This window comes from Macrobrachium nipponense, chromosome 15 (genome assembly GCF_015104395.2).
Source record: "Macrobrachium nipponense isolate FS-2020 chromosome 15, ASM1510439v2, whole genome shotgun sequence".
NCBI classification, from domain to species: domain Eukaryota; kingdom Metazoa; phylum Arthropoda; class Malacostraca; order Decapoda; family Palaemonidae; genus Macrobrachium; species Macrobrachium nipponense.
Window position 1 is genome coordinate 29,658,940 of NC_087208.1, and position 17,508 is coordinate 29,676,447.

A 17,508-nucleotide genomic window follows, 5' to 3' on the forward strand; every position below is an offset into this window, starting at 1 on the left:
CTCTCTCTCTCTCTCTCTCAGCTACTGTATTTCATAGAGATTTCATTGAAAACTGTTAATGTAATTACTGAATCTCTCATCTCTCTCTCTCTCTCAGCTACTGTATTTCATAGACAAAGTTTGAATGAATACTGAATTGTATTTGTCTGAAGGTAAATTTAATTACGGTATATGAAACACTTTCCCGTTCTTCTGCCTTCTTTTCTTGACCTCTTATTATCTTTCCTTCTCATATTTTTTTTTGTGCGTAAATTGTCCTGCTTAAAATTCCCTATGGAGTAATGCTAATCGTACTGTTTCGGCGTATGCCTATACACAAATGCAGACTGTATCCATTAGATGAATGAGAAAGATGGTAACATTTTCCCTAATGGCAATTATGATTATAGTAATTATGATATTGCCCATTGCTATAAACTGGCGCAATAAAAGATAAGGAGGCTGTCAACAATATTAGATATTTCATCGTTGTTCCATGTTTTTCCTTGATTAGATCACGAGGGTCAACCTGTGACCTCATTTCTAGAATGACAAAGTAGGGCGAACTGCTATATAAGGTGTAGGTTTAATTTACCTTGACAACGAATCTAGAAAAAGCGTTTACGTAAGGTGTAAAGATTTGATATAGTTTCTCCGGAACAAAGGTCCCATCTTTGCATTGTACCTATAGCGACGCAGTGTAAACAAAAAAAAAAAAAAAAAAAAAAAAAAACAAAAAAAAAAAAAAAACTTCGTCTAAGTTTTCCAGCTTTGCATTGCCTCATGTTCCACGTTTCATTTCAGTAACAAATCCTCTGGGAGTTCTGTGATATTCTGTAAATAGAGCTCAGTTGTCCCATAAAACAATTTTTTAGTAGTCATTTGAAGTCGTCCTGATTTCTGGAGAGCGATTGCGTGCCATTACGGGAAACGATTAGATACTCAGACTTCTCGAATAACGTTTTGAATGGAATTTCGTTTACTTTATTTTATCGCAGTGACTAATTTTACGCCGGTGATAATTGTTGAAAGATATTTTTTAACACCGTTCTAAACAGTAGTGGATGCTATTTTATCGCCATTCGTGACAATTAAGAGGGCTATTTTTACGTCAGTCATATCAGTAAAGAGGGCTATTTTAACATTTTAACGCAAGTCGTAACAGTTAACAGGGCTATTTTAATGCCAGTCGTAACAGTTAAGAGAGCTATTTTAACGCCAGTCGTAACAACTAAGAGGGCTATGTTAACGCCAGTCGTAATAGTTAAGAGGGCTATTTTAACGCCAGTCGTACAGTTAAGAGGACTATTTTACTTCAGTCGTAACAGTTAAGAGAGCTATTTTAACGCTATTTGTAACAACTAAGCGGGCTATGTTAACGCCAGTCGTAATAGTTAAGAGGGCTATTTTAACGCCAGTCGTAACAGTTAAGAGGGCTATTTTTACGTCAGTCATATCAGTAAAGGGGGCTATTTTTCCGTTAGTCGTAATAGTTAACTGGAGTCATTTTCCCTTCGTCCATATGTAAGTTCGATTTTCTTTGCAGTCTTGCTCAGCAAATTAATAAGCATTGGCTTGTTCCACATGCATATTTATGGAGCATGGGACCGGCAAACTTCGTGTCCACAAGGGTCCTGAAGTGTGGCGGAACATCCCGGATGCTCACAGTTGGTGGCCTGTAAGTGGGGAGACATGAGTATCTTAAAAAACATCACTTACAGTCTAAAGGACAGAAGAACTCCGATGCATGCCGGAGCTCGGAAAAAATTTGGGCATAACCCCTCCCTGCATCGCCTGAATAGGCTATAATCCGGAGAGATCCGGTAAGATATGTAAGGGAGGGGGGGATGGTTTTAAGTTCTTAAGATAAACTTAAAGATAACTTAAAACCTAACACACAAGCAAACCGGACTAAGTCCAGTGCGTAGCGGAGTGTAGTAACTCAGCAAAACGGTAAGGTTAGTAGAGACCCACTGTATGCTCCGGTCCACCCTACTGGGTGGACTAACAACTTTCCGCTGGATACCAGGACTCCGATCAGGAAGGAGCCCTAGTAAGATGGGAAAGAGCGAGAAGACATACAGGCTCAAGCTAGCCCGGAGCGACAAGGTAGCGCGGAGGGTGGGCAAGCCAGTACCACCCACTCCGTACCAACCGGCCGGACCGAGAAGCCGGAGAGGTCGAGACCAGTCTGGGTCTGTCCCGACTCCCTAGCCCCCCCGCCTGAGGGGGGAGAGAGGGAGGCGAGGCTCGGGTAGAGGAGCGAGCATGGGCAGACCGACCCACCCCCGCCCGACTCTATGGAAGAGCGGGAGGGGGGGAAGAATGACTGGACAGGCGTCTGGCTGGCCCGTGATCACGAAGTGACCACGAGGCGGTAAGACCAAAATACGACAACTAAGCCTAGGACAACACTGATCAGGGAAATGCTATCGGGAAGCATACTGAACTGAAAAGCGGTGGCAAATAAGCCCACTGGGCCCAAACCAACTGATCAGAGAGATGCTATAGGGAAGCAACCGAACTGATGAGCGGGTAGTATAGGCTCAAAGAGTCCAGGACCTAGGCTAAGCCAGAACGCCTAACTAACCTAACAACAATATAAAATACACAGTATAAATAAATAAATGAAAGAAAGAAAACAATATAGCAGCAGAAAAAATAAAAACCAGGAGTGTACGACTAACCCGAAGGCAAGTCTACCACTCAAAAGCTGTAGTCAGAGGCCGATACTAAGAACCTGGACTAGGGTCTGGATAGAAGAAGCCTACGTAAGGTAAAAATTATACATGCATGCATGACAAACTGAGTAGGACCGTACCCTAAGTAAAGCGGATAATCATATTAGAGCGAAGATAAATAAGGGGATGTTCTAGGTATGGGAGACCAAGAACGAACCCATCACGAGGCAGAACCATGCTGCCATGCTTCCGACCCCGAGATCGTATTTATACCTAAAAAACGGCAAATACTGTCTCAGGGCCGGAAAAAAACCAACTAACCGTAAATACTGAGTACTTAACTTAGCTGCTGCGATAGCTGCACGCTCCATATAGAAAATCCAATGAAAGGGCACAAAAAAACACAGAGAGGAAAAATATCACCAACCGACTCGTGTGCGCTAACTTGAAAAGGATGTACATTTACCCTAGAAATAATAGATTAAAGGATATTTCGCTGGCGACACGAGCTGAGCCCAGAAATAGATTTTTCCTTACGTCAAAATCCTTTTATGGAGAGTTTGAACGTAATATTTGCGTTATTTCATATACTTGAATTCATTATTCTGTAAATGTTTATATGTGCATACCCCATGTCTTACATTTGATGCTTACACACATAGCAATAGTGGGATAATTTACACTTGACTTTTTATCATTACTCTTTGCCTTAAAGGGGATTTTAAATATATTGCATATTATTATTAGAAAGTTATTTTCTTTTTATACAGGTTTTATTTAATAGTGTCTCTTTATCGCCAATTTTAAGAAGGGTGCGAACACACACACGCACACACACACACACACACACACACACAGAGAGAGAGAGAGAGAGAGAGAGAGAGAGAGAGAGAGAGAGAGAGAGAGAGAGAGAATGTCATTACTTCCCATCAAGAGTTTAAAAGAAATGTTTCGAAGTGATGACATCCTGATCGTGAACGTCATGTTAACCTCTCTCTCTCTCTCTCTCTCTCTCTCTCTCTCTCTCTCTCTCTCTCTCTCTCATTCCGAGGAGGTTTGGCACATTGGTGGATCACGCCATCTTAAAGTCCCCTCGCAGACGGCAGCCTCAAACGTGTCTCAGTTTATATTTACGTCCGGGGACGTCTCCTGATGATGCTGAGAGAGAGAGAGAGAGAGAGAGAGAGAGAGAGAAACTCGGATATAAATATGTACATTCATACGGTTGAACAGTTTCACTCTGACGCCGATGCATTTTTCAGTCGTGTTTTGATGATCGTTTTGCATCTTTTTGCTTATTTGAGGAGGATGTGAATACGAAAAAGAAAGCGTAATACATATATATATATATATATATATATATATATATATATATAATATATATATCTACATACACACATATACACATATAGTTATATACACAATCATATATATATATATATATATATATATATATATATATATATATATATATATATATATATATATTGATAGATACATACGATATGGGCCAGTCCTTGATCTACCAGAACGTAGATACTCCAGGGAAGGGTGCTAAATAAAGATTTTTTTTTATCCCATTGCTGAAAGAAATGCCTCTTTGACTGATGATAATGGGAGAGGTATGAAACGAAGATTACGAATCTATGTAGAACACGGAAATTAAAATTAGACGCTTGACGATTATAAGGAACTTATGACAACGTTAATGTAAGTGATAGAAAAATGGATCAGAAGGTTTCGGTGTTCTACTCGAAATTTACGAGATGGAGGAAGAGGAGACCGAGTGGCAGAAATGTTGCAACAGAGGAGTGACAAGATTTGGGAAACGCGACATTGCCTGTGAGACGAAGACGAATGATGAGAAAGAGAGAGAGAGAGAGAGAGAGAGAGAGAGAGAGAGAGAGAGAGAGAGAGGTGATTGGTGATGGACGTTTCTTGCAGGCATAGAAAGGGACTAATGTAATGGATGCATGAGGCCATTATTGTTACACACACACACACACACACACACACACACACACACACACATATATATATATATATTATATATCTATATATATATATATATATCATAGAAGGTCAGACCGGGTGTGTGTGTGTGTGTGTGTGTGTGTGTGTGAGTGTATGGGTAGGATGATGAGGCAAAAAAGTCCATGGTATATTTCATGGAAGGTCAGACCGGGAATACGATAAGATGATTATTTTCAACAGTTTTTTTTTTACTTGTCTGTGTATCGTACATTTCAGTATTTTACTTGTCATCTGATTTTTAACTTTCTATTTTTTGGTAGAAATCCCAGGAGATGAAAATACGATTTACGTAACGTCGGACTAAACCAGGGGTTCTCAACCTGGGGGCCATGACCCCCAAGGAGGCCATGGCAAGAATTTAGGGGGGCCATGGTGGGCTGTTGCAAATTATACATTTCTAAATAGTGTTAGGAATCTGAATAAAAATAAACTTGCATCACTGTCCCGGCAAAGACAATTTTCTTTGCAATTTTTAAATACTGATGTGTGATAAAACATGCAGAGGTTAATTGAACCTTTTCCCAACAAAATTCAAATTTGCTATTGTCCGCTAGTCTTTTGTAGTCTAGTGATGTAAGTTAAGCATATCACAGAAATCTATCAGATATAAGATAATTAGGACTGTAAACTTCGTAATAAAGCAAGGGTGTTCTCTTCAACAACATTTATTTATTTATTTTTTTACCTTTTGCGGCGAGGTGGGATTTGGGAGAAAAATGAAGGGGAGTCACACGAACGTTGAGAATTCATGAAGGGGAAATGGAGCGAAAAAGCTTGACAAAACCACGGGACTAAACCGTTAGAAATAATCATCTCATCGTATCCCTGGTCTGACCTTCTATGAAATATACCGTGGACTCTTTTTGCCTCATCATCCTACCCATACACACACACACGCACAACACACACACACACACACACCACACACATATATATATACATGTATATATATATATATATATATATATATATATCTATATATATATATATATATATATATTAGTTTTTCAAGAGAGAGAGAGAGAGAGAGAGAGAGAGAGAGAGAGAGAGAGAGAGAGAGAGAGAGAGAAGTATTCGATGATTGCTGACGAACCTTTTGTTGGGTGTAGAAAGTGACTAATGATTTGGATGAATGAGGCCATTATTGTTAAATATATGTATTGTGTTTTTTATGAAATAACGAGAGAGAGAGGAGAGAAGAGGAGGAGAGCGATAGAGAGAGAGAGAGACGAGAGGAGGAGAAGGGAGAGAGAGTTTTGAATAGGAGAGAAGAGAGAGAGAGGAGAGAGATTTTCAATTTGGGGACTTAGCTTTCCCTGAAAAATGCTATTTCTTCATCATGATCGTTCAGGCAGAATATTGAATATACGATGTAAAAATAATCAGAATGACATTAGAGATTTATTGCACCTGCATTAACTTCATAGGTTTTAAAAGTGAGCGATTACGCAGATTAATGAGCTTGTAGAAGGGTTGATTATGTTAAGGGTGCTTTCTCTTTTTCATAAGAAAAAATAATTCATCTTTTGAAACTTACTGTAATCATCCTGTATTTTGACATCAAGAGCATAGTGATATCCAACATCCCAAAAACCAGTATCTAATTTTCGTCATTATTATATTGCATGCGTCATTAAACTCTCGTCCCAGAAATATTAGGAAGACAGATGTAGTTAGATAATTAACAAGACATTTGTTGAAGGTTCTAGAAAGAATGTTTGAGAAATTATGGGTATAATTGTGAAGATTGGTGAACAGCAATACGGTTTCGCCAGAGGGAGAGGTAAAGTTGAAGTTATAGGGAAAGGTGCTGGAAGTTGAGCGGAATCTCTATTGGATTTTATGGACCCGGAGAACGAGGGGGCAGGTCAGTGTTTTGGCAATTATGAAAGAGGAAATGCCAAAGTGTAGTTAGGGTGCTTGAAATGATGTGCTATAAAAGAACAAGTAAGAAATGCATTGAAGTTTCTTCTTGGCCTCAGTCACAGCCCTTGAAACTCTTATCCATAGCACATGAAACTCAGCCATGGTTCGCTGGTGGCCTACGTTGTTGGTACCTATAGCTCTGCCAAAAGTACGACTAGGGCTAACTTTAACCTTAAATAAAATAAAAACTACTGTGGCTAGATGGTTACAATTCGGTATGTTTGATGATTAGAGGGTGGATGATCAACATACCAATTTGCAACCCTCTAACCTCAGTAGTTTTGAAGATCTGAGGGCGGACATAAAAGTGCGGATGCACAGGCACAACCATTTCAATAGTTTTCCTTTACAGCAAATTAACAAGGCCGACAGTAATAATTGCCTTTAAAGATTACTGATATGACATTCGAAATTGAGATGGTATATGAACGTGTGGTAACAATGATTTAAGAGAAAGGAGTGAAGAGAGCTTGGGTGGATCCTGTTAGGTGCAGAGGTACTAGAGGGTGGTTACGGGTTAGATGGCGTGATTAAGTGAAAGATAGTTTGGAGAAGGATTTAGCAGCGAAAGATACGTTTGATAGAAGTAATTGAAGAAAGCTCATTGAAGCAACCGACCCCTTAGCTTAGAAACAGCGTTTGGAATGACGAAGCATATATACTATATATATATATATATATATATATATATATATATATATATATATATATGTGTGTATATAAATATATATATATATATATATATATATATATATATATATATATATATATATATATATATATATGCATATAGCTACAAATGACTTTTAATATCCAATTCGCTCTACCTCGGAATTAATAGGTTTTCATATATGTTAACAGAAGGGAAATTTTTTAGTTTTAATAATTTCTTCCTCTCGTGGATTCGAACCAGCGCACAGAAGAGAAATCAGGACTTCAGTGAGTTACCCACCAGGCCAACAAGTAGCTTAATGCATGAATATGAATCTAGGTGATGTGATAAAAATTCACATATATATAAAATCTACCGGTAGTTTTTTACCAGACAAGTAAGTAATTGTAATAACCACAATGCCCTCTTAACTTCTCGAATTCTTCTCACTATTAGGATACGGTTGTCACGAGCAAGCCAGGCCTGCAAAGTGACCTCGTTCCGATACACTGGATGCAGGTTCGAATCCTGATACTGGACACCAGAATTACTTCAGATTCATGCGTTTGGATCTAAGGCTTTGAAATGACAAGCGTTTCCAAAAAGTGTGAAGAATCGGAGAGGTTAAGAAGGCTTTGTGGTCATTACAATTATCGCAATTACATGTACATTCTTTGCCTAAGACCCTTGACGATAGTATTAAGACCTACCTCACTATTTTCATCCGCTCTTGCTTTCGTCTTTACCGTCGTCAACTGCCATCTACATCCATCACCATTCAATAACCGTGAGCTATAGCATTGATTATCGAAGATTCTTGAGCCTGTTTGTTTCGAATCAGGGGCCGAAAGAGGGAGGAATCCATTCCGACGGATGCATCTCGTCTTCTTTTCTTTGATTCTTTAGTTATTGTTAATCATGTTTGTCCCTATTTTTCGTTCGTGTTTTGCTTCTGATTCTCTTTGAAGATTCTTTCTGTTATCTCCTGTGCTTTGAGTGTTTTTTTTTACTTATTTATTATTTTTTTTTATATCAGAGATGTGTTTTGTATATCAGATTTTCCCTGCTTTGTTGGGTGATACATCCTCTCTCTCTCTCTCTCTCTCTCTCTCTCTCTCTCTCGTTTTGTGTATGTTTAGTTTATTTTTTACTGTGTTTGTGCGTTGGGTGGTTGGCGTTTGTCTCTCATTTTTTTTTTTTCTTCCTACTTTTACGCTTCTCTGTGTTCACGTTTGATTCTGAATTCTCTCTCTCTCTCTCTCTCTCTGAATTTTTGCCTCAGAGGCATTTGAGAGAATCATCATTGTCTTGTTTTCATTTGAAGTCTTTGTAATTTCATAGAGTAGACAATGTACTCTCTCACATTAAAGACTGATGTTATGCTCTGTATCAGAGCTCCTCAGTTTTGTCGCAGATGAAAGCCCCACCCCCCTTTCCCCACGCCCACCTCTCTCTCTCTCTCTCTCCCACTCTCTCTCTCTCTCTCTCTCTCTCAGCACGCTTTTGTTTATATACTTGCAGTATGCGCGTGTGCATTTGTGAGCATGCCTACTTTTATGTTTTTTTGTATTTGTTTGTTGAGAGAGAGAGAGAGAGAGAGAGAGAGAGAGAGATGGGAGGGCGAGATGGCGGAGATGGGGTGGGACCCATCGGGACTCTGGATGGGGAGCTGTGGGGCCAGAATCAAGATAATGACATCTCCATAGTCTCGGTTATTGAACCTCCTCGCCATCGACTCTACCAAAACCATCAACCTGGCATTGTTTTGAAAAGAATAACCTTACAAGGTGACGGACATTGGAGATTATAGGAACATTATGTCCTACAGAGTGATTGTCGAGGAATAATTGCTGTTTATTTATAGAAATAAGCGCGTCTGTCAGTTTTGCATGTTAGTCTAGCTATTACTATAAATATATATATATATATATTATATATATATATATATATATTATATATATATATATATATATATATATTATTAGTAATATGGATGTGGTGGAAATTGGTAGTGCAAAGTTGTAGCTGATGAGTATGCCTAGAAGTTAATGCGGGCTATTTTTTTGTAGCATTTGTTTCCTCCCTAATATATCTAAAAAGTAAAATATATATATAAAAAGAGAGAGAGATATATATAATATATTATTGTATGTGGCTTCGTATATTATTATATATACATACATACATATATATCTATATATATATCATATATATATATATATATATATATATATATATATATGTATGCATGCACGCTTGAAATTACAAGTACGTGTGGTGTTGATATACAAAGCAACACTGGTGAGTATAGAACTCAGGATAAATATCCTGACCGGTTTCGTCATTACCTAATACATTCTCAGGATGACTGATGCACAATAGTAGAAATTTACTCCATGTATGATAGAGTAACAGAACAGACGAACCGAAATTCTGAACACTTGTGAGGAGTAAGAACTTGCATTTGTGACTAAGGATATTTGTTCCACTAACTTGCTGGTGGCATCACAGTGCTATTAAAATCAGACTAAGCTGCATTTCTTAAAATCCATACATTTTACATTTTTCTTTTGAAATGAGATCATGATCTTATATTCCCAGGCTGCAAGCCGTCTTGCAAAGGCTTCTTTTAAATTTGATTGTTTGTTTGTATGGTGTTTTTACGTTGCATGGAACCAGTGGTTACTCAGCAACGGGACCAACGGCTTTACGTGACTTCCGAACCACGTCGGGAGTGAACTTCTATCACCAGAAATACACATCTCTCACTCCTCAATGGAATGGCCGAGAATCGAACTTGCGACCACCGAGGTGGGACGCCAACACCATACCAACCACGCCACTGAGGCGCTTTAAATCTGATTGGATTATACTCTTGACTACCAGATTCGCTGAACAGCAGCACCAATATGGCATAAATGTGCCTCCTTGTCGAACTTCTCCAAAGTTCCAGAGGTCCTTTATTCCTCACACCGTTGGACCGTGGAACATCCTCCCTTCAGAGGAAGTCGTGCAATTGGTACTTCTGAAGTCCAAGAGAAGGTGCAATACTTTACTAACCCTCTAATGCTATTCCCTTTGCATTTTAATACATTTTTACCTATTTGTTAATTTATTGACTGATTTTTTTTTCTTTTTTATAAAGTGGGACCTCTTCTTTCTGTAGTTTCCTTTACCTCCTCTTACTCCTTCCCAACGGACACTATATTCTTTGGAAGTTGAATTTCAAGCGAATGGCCCCTGTGAATTTGTTCCATGTGAATAGGTTTCATCTCCTGAATAATAACATTACTGACCTGTGCATATAACACATTATTGGTAACATTACTAGCCTGTGCATATATACATTATTGGTACTGTTTTAATTTCTTTTAAAGTAGATTTCATTTTTGACTTATATAAAAATCGTCTCATAACTAAGATGGGATTTGACATACTCATCTCTTTGTATTGTAGGGAGAGTTCTTAGTAAGTACTTTTTCCCTTGTGTTATTTTTCTTAAATATCACATCAATTCTAGTTTTAAGTAAATGGGGAATGTCTTCAATTACTATAAGGTTGTAAAATTAGGTTTCTTTTTGTTATATGTCTGTTGTTTTTACCACATGTCTAATACATTATCAGGATATTTTAATTTCACGTCTCTATACCTAATGACAACTGATTCATTAATAATACATTCAGGAATACGTAACCTAATGCTATTGAAAAGCGGATGTTAAATTGTGTGACCAGAAATATAGACAGGTGTCCCCTATACGTAAAATTGAATGCATTTCTCCCTCAAGGTATTAGGCTGTCGACAACGGCAGGCTACATTCATTTTCCATTGCCGTAGTGAATTGTACCGATGGCTGCTATTCATCTACTTTACAAAGGAAACTATTTGCATTTTTGTTTTCCGCCAAATTCACGTTAGGTTGTAACCCTAATTTGTTCAGCCGTCAGTATGTTCGTTTGTTCTGTCACCCTGTCGTCTGTAATGTAAATTTCTACCGGTATCATCAATCGTCTTGGTGATATCTTAGCTATAAGCGAAACCGAGCAAGTTTTATGGACTGTTTCATTTCCTTCCATGATAATTTATATGTATCTTTATATAATATATATAATATATTCATATATTATATATGTATATATATGTATATATATATATATATATATATATATATATATATATATATATATATAGATATATATAATGTGGTAAAAATGTTCTGTAACAACAGAATTCCATCTAATAAAAGGAGCCCATAAAAACACCAAAATGTAGAGAGAAAAGTACTATATTTCAGAGACTGCTGAAGAGAAGACAGCAGTCTCTGAAATATAGTACTTTTCTCTCTACATTTTGTGTTTTTATGGGCTCCTTTTATTAGATATATATATATATATATATATATATATATATTATATATATATATAGTAAAACGAGACTAGTGGATTCTTTAAACACAAACACACATATGAATATATATATATATATATATATATATATATATATATATATATATATAAATTCTATGACTTAGTACTATATATATATATATATCTATATATATATATATATATATAAATTCATAGTACTTAGTACATATGAATATATATATATATATATATATATATATATATAGATATATATATATATATATATATATATATTCATTAGTATTATAGTGGTGGGGTGTACTATAAGGAGGGATCACTCCCCCAGTAGGTGGGGCAAGGCAAGTTGAAAATTCTTGTTCCATTCATTTCCTCCACTGTTCTTTAGAGAATATTGGATTCTAGTCAGTAAACAGTATGTGTTTTGGATTTAATTTCTAAGATTAAGAAAGAATAACAGTCATCTCTCAACACTACGGGCGAGAAAAGTACACTTTTTTACTGTGCTTTCTCTCTCATCTATTCACTGTAAAGTTAGACAAGAATCCGAGAAAACTCTAAGGAACAAACGCGCCACTGTTGGATGTTTGAGCTCTTTGGGGTGATGGGACGCCATCGTCGAGGCGAAATAGCCAATAACAGAAGGATAGAAAAGGAACATTTGTCGGGATTGTGGCGAGTGAAGTGAAAAATAGAGACGCTATGGAGATATTATTTCTTCGGACTGAGGCGAGATGGACCACGTACAGTGGTGGTCAAAGGGGATATTTTTTCAGGATTGAAATGAGATGCGACTAGATTGTTGTCATGGACTTTAAAGGTTACTGTTAAGGAATAGAAAAATAGATAGAGATGATAAACTACAGCTGTGATTGTGGCGAGTGAAGGGAAAGAGATCCTGTGGAAATATTCTTTTGGGGCTGAGGGGAGACTGACCACTTATAGAGATGCTGTTGTAAGGGAATATTTATTAGGATTGAAATGAAATGCGACTAGACAAGAGATCTAAAAAGCAATATTATTAAGAACAAGAAAAAAAATAGTATTAAGGTATATAGAAATAAATAGGGATGATAAACCGACAGCTTTGATCGTTGAGAATGAACTGAAAAATATAGAAAACCCATGGAAATATTCTTGAGGACTGAGGTGAATGTTTGTTAGGAGTGAAATGTGAAGCGAACAGAAGAGATATGAAGGAAATGAAGATTATTATTAAAGAACGGAGAATTAGTAGAGATGACAGACTACCGCACTCTACTTCTGCACTCACTTTCGTCTTGACCATCATCAACGACATCGGCGGCGGCGTCGCCCTCCAATAATCTTTGGTATCGATTATTGAAGCTTCCTCCGTTTCTTTGTTTCGAATCACAGGCCGAAAGAAGAACACGGAGATGCGCGTAACTGGATTCGTCTCCTTTCTTCTTCTTCTTCTTCTTCCCTTTGCGTTTTGAATTGCGGATCCGTTTTTCTTCTCTTCTTTGTTTTTTGTTTTTGTCCTTTTTTTCGCTCCCGTTTTGTGTCTGATGCATTGTGACGGCTTTCTGTCTTTTCGTCTCTTGTGCTTTGAGAGATCATTGTTCTTCTCGTGTTTGGAATTTCGTGAACATCGATGTTTTTTTGTTCATCAGAATTTCCCTGTTTTGTTGCGATAAAAATGTTTCTCTTTCTTCCCAATAAATGCAAACGCATTATTATTATTATTATTATTATTATTATTATTATTATATTATTACTATTATTATTATTATTATTATTATTATTATTATTATTATTATTATTATTATTATTATTATTATCACAGTCCTCCAGTTCGACTGGGTGGTATTTATAGTGTGGGGTTCCGGGTTGCATCCTGCCTCCTGAGGAGTCCATCACTCTTCTTACCATGTGCGCCGTTTCTAGGATCACACTCTTCTGTATGAGTCCTGGAGCTACTTCAGCCTCTAGTTTTTCCAGATTCCTTTTCAGGGATCTTGGGATCGTCCCTAGTGTTCTTATGATTATGGGTACAATTTCCACTGGCATATCCCTTATCCTTCTTATTTCTATTTTCAGGTCTTGATACTTATCCATTTTTTCCCTTTCTTTCTCTTCAACTCTGGTGTCCCATGGTATTGCGACATCAATGAATGATACTTTCTTCTTGATTTTGTCAATCAACGTCACGTCTGGTCTATTTGCACGTATCACCCTATCTGTTCTGATACCATAGTCCCAGAGGATCTTTGCCTGATCATTTTCTATCACTCCTTCAGGTTGGTATTCGTACCACTTATTACTGCAAGGTAGCTGATGTTTCTTGCACAGGCTCCAGTGGAGGGCTTTTGCCACTGAATCATGCCTCTTTTTGTACTGGTTCTGTGCAAGTGCCGGACATTCGCTTGCTATGTGGTTTATGGTTTCATTTTTCGTATTGCACTTCCTACATATGGGAGAGATGTTATTTCCATCTATTGTTCTTTGAACATATCTGGTTCTTAGGGCCTGATCTTGTGCCGCTGTTATCATTCCTTCAGTTTCCTTCTTTAGCTCTCCCCTCTGTAGCCATTGCCACGTGTCATCGCTGGCTAGTTCTTTAGTCTGTCTCATGTATTGTCCGTGCATTGGTTTGTTGTGCCAGTCCTCTGTTTTTGTCATTCTCCTGTCTGTATATTTCTGGGTCTTCGTCTACTTTTATTAGTCCTTCTTCCCATGCACTCTTTAGCCACTCGTCTTCACTGGTTTTCAGATATTGCCCCAGTGCTCTGTTCTCGATGTTGACGCAGTCCTCTATGCTTAGTAGTCCTCTCCCTCCTTCCTTTCGCGTTATGTATAGTCTGTCCGTATTTGCTTTTGGGTGTAGTGCTTTGTGTATTGTCATATGTTTCCTGGTTTTCTGATCTATGCTGCGGAGTTCTGCCTTCGTCCATTCCATTATTCCTGCGCTGTATTTGATTACTGGCACTGCCCATGTGTTTATGGCTTTTATCATATTTCCGGCGTTGAGTTTTGACTTGAGTATCGCCTTGAGTCTCTGCATATATTCTTTCCTGATCGTGTCCTTCATCTCTTGGTGTTTTATATCCCCTCCTTCCATTATTCCCAGGTATTTGTATCCAGTCTCATCTATGTGTTTGATGTTGCTCCCATCTGGTAGCTTTATCCCTTCAGTTCTTGTTACTTTGCCCTTTTGTATGTTGACTACGGCGCATTTTTCTATTCCAAACTCCATCCTGATGTCCCCAGATACAATCCTTACAGTCTGGATTAGGGTATCTATTTCCTTGATGCTCTTACCATACAGCTTGATGTCGTCCATGAACATCAGATGGTTAATTCTGGGACTATGGTATCTGTTCTGATACCATAGTCCCAGAGGATCTTTGCCTGATCATTTTCTATCACTCCTTCAGGTTGGTATTCGTACCACTCATTACTGCAAGGTGGCTGGTGGTTCTTGCACAGGCTCCAGTGGAAGGCTTTTGCTACTGAATCATGCCTCTTTTTGTACTGGTTCTATGCAGGTGCCGGACATTCGCTTGCTATGTGGTTTATGGTTTCATTTTTCGTATTGCACTTCCTACATATGGGAGAGATGTTGTTCCCATCTATCGTTCTTTGGACATATTTGGTTCTTAGGGCCTGATCTTGTGCCGCTGTTATCATTCCTTCAGTTTCCTTCTTGAATTCTCCCCTCTGTAGCCATTGCCACGTGTCATCGCTGGCTAGTTCTTTAGTCTGTCTCATGTATTGTCCGTGCATTGGTTTGTTATGCCATTCCTCTGTTCTGCTTGTCTTTGTCCTGTCTCTGTGTATTTCTGGGTCTTCGTCTACTTTTATCAGTCCTTCTTCCCATGCACTCTTGAGCCACTCGTCTTCACTGGTCTTCATATATTGCCCCAGTGCTCTGTTCTCGATGTTGACGCAGTCCTTTATGCTTAGTAGTCCTCTCCCTCCTTTCTTTCGTGTTATGTATAGTCTGTCCGTATTTGCTCTTGGGCGTAGTGCTTTGTGTATTGTCATATGTTTCCTTGTTTCTGGTCTATGCTGTGAAGTTCTGCCTTCGTCCATTCCACTATTCCTGCGCTGTATCTGATTACTGGCACTGCCCATGTGTTTATGGCTTTTATCATATTTCCCGTGTTGAGTTTTGACTTGAGTATCGCCTTGAGTCTCTGCATATATTCTTTCCTGATCGTGTCCTTCATCTCTGGATGTTTTTCTATATCCCCTCTTTATTATTATTATTATTATTATTATTATTATTATTATTATTATTCAGAAGATGCAACCTATTCATATGAAAGCCCACCAAAGCGGCCACTGACTTGGAATTCAAACTTCCAAAGAATATGGTGTTCATCGGGAAGAAGTAAGACGAGATAAAGGGAAATACAGAAAGAAGAGATATCACTTATTAAAAAAGAAAAAAATAAATCAATTCATAAATTGATAAATAGAACAAAATGTATTAAAGTGCAAGGAGAAAAATATTAGGGCATTAATGCACATTAGCTGCAGCGCTTGAACACCAAGTAAAAAATACACTGAAGTTTCTTCGGCCCAGTCGATTTTTCTGCACAGCGCATAATGCTGTATGGAACACCAAGCCGCGGCCCATGAAACTTTCAGCCGCGGCCCTGTGGTGGCCTGTGTTGTTGGCATCTGTAGCGGTGCCAGACCCATGGTCATGGTTAACTTTAACCTTAAATAAAATAAACACCACTGGGGCTAGAGGGGCTGCAATTTGGTACGTTTGATGATTGGAGGGTGGATGATCAACATACCAGTTTGCAGCCCTCTAGCCTCAGCAGTTTTTAAGACCAGAGGGCGGTCAGAAAAAGGCTCTGGACAGACAAAGGCGGCGCCATAGTTTTCTTTTCAGAAAACTGAAAATAAATGACGGTGCCCTCAGAGTCCGAATTCTTTCTAACGGCATTGATTCCCGTTTCTCGTGTTTCAAGATTTGCCACATTTTTCGTAGATCATCAGTTCGAGGTCTGTCGATAACCGAAGGATGGAAGGCAGTTATTGTTTTTGAAGATTAGATATTACAGTAGTTATGGCTTCTTGATATTTTAAACGTTGAGAAAATCATAGTGAATTGTGACTATATTCACAGAACGTCTCTTGGAGGACTTTGCTGCATTTATCATTATAATACTGGGATATAGGATTCTGTTTACTGTGGAACTTTAAACGTTTATGGTTATTCCTGCACAGTTGCATTGGTTTGTTTTCCTTGTCATGTAAAGGTGCGTTTGATTTCCACAATGGCTAAGCAGAATATATTTTGTAAGAAACATTATGAAAATAGTTCTCGTATTACATAATCGTCAGTCTCGTTCAGTTAGTGTGTTGATATTCGACTTGCTTCATAACATTTGAGTGCAGAAAATGTGCTGGTATGATATTTGACCTATAAATGTTTTATTGACCCTTATTCGATACGACTGCCTTTTGTTTATGAAATCTGGGAAGTGTGTAGTGATATATAAATTGTAAAATTGACTTTTAGTCGCAAAATTTGTTGGAAACGAACGTTAATCAGGTGTGTCTTTATTTAACTCAATTATTTCCATGCTGCGAGGCAGTTCGTAGTAGCCAAGATATGTATTGTATACTTTTAAGCTAATTTACATATTTTCTTTATCTGCTTTTTTCTTTCTAAAACCCCTTTCCTTCATACTTACGTGCTTTACCTTTGTCTGACGTTTCGCATATTTTAATATCGACACCTTGAATATTCCGACATTTGTGATTAGCTTCAAAGTTCATGGTGATATATAAGGTTTTGAATTTATTAACGCCATTCATATCTAGTGTTCATGGATATGATCAGGAGAATGGCACATTTCATAGCAA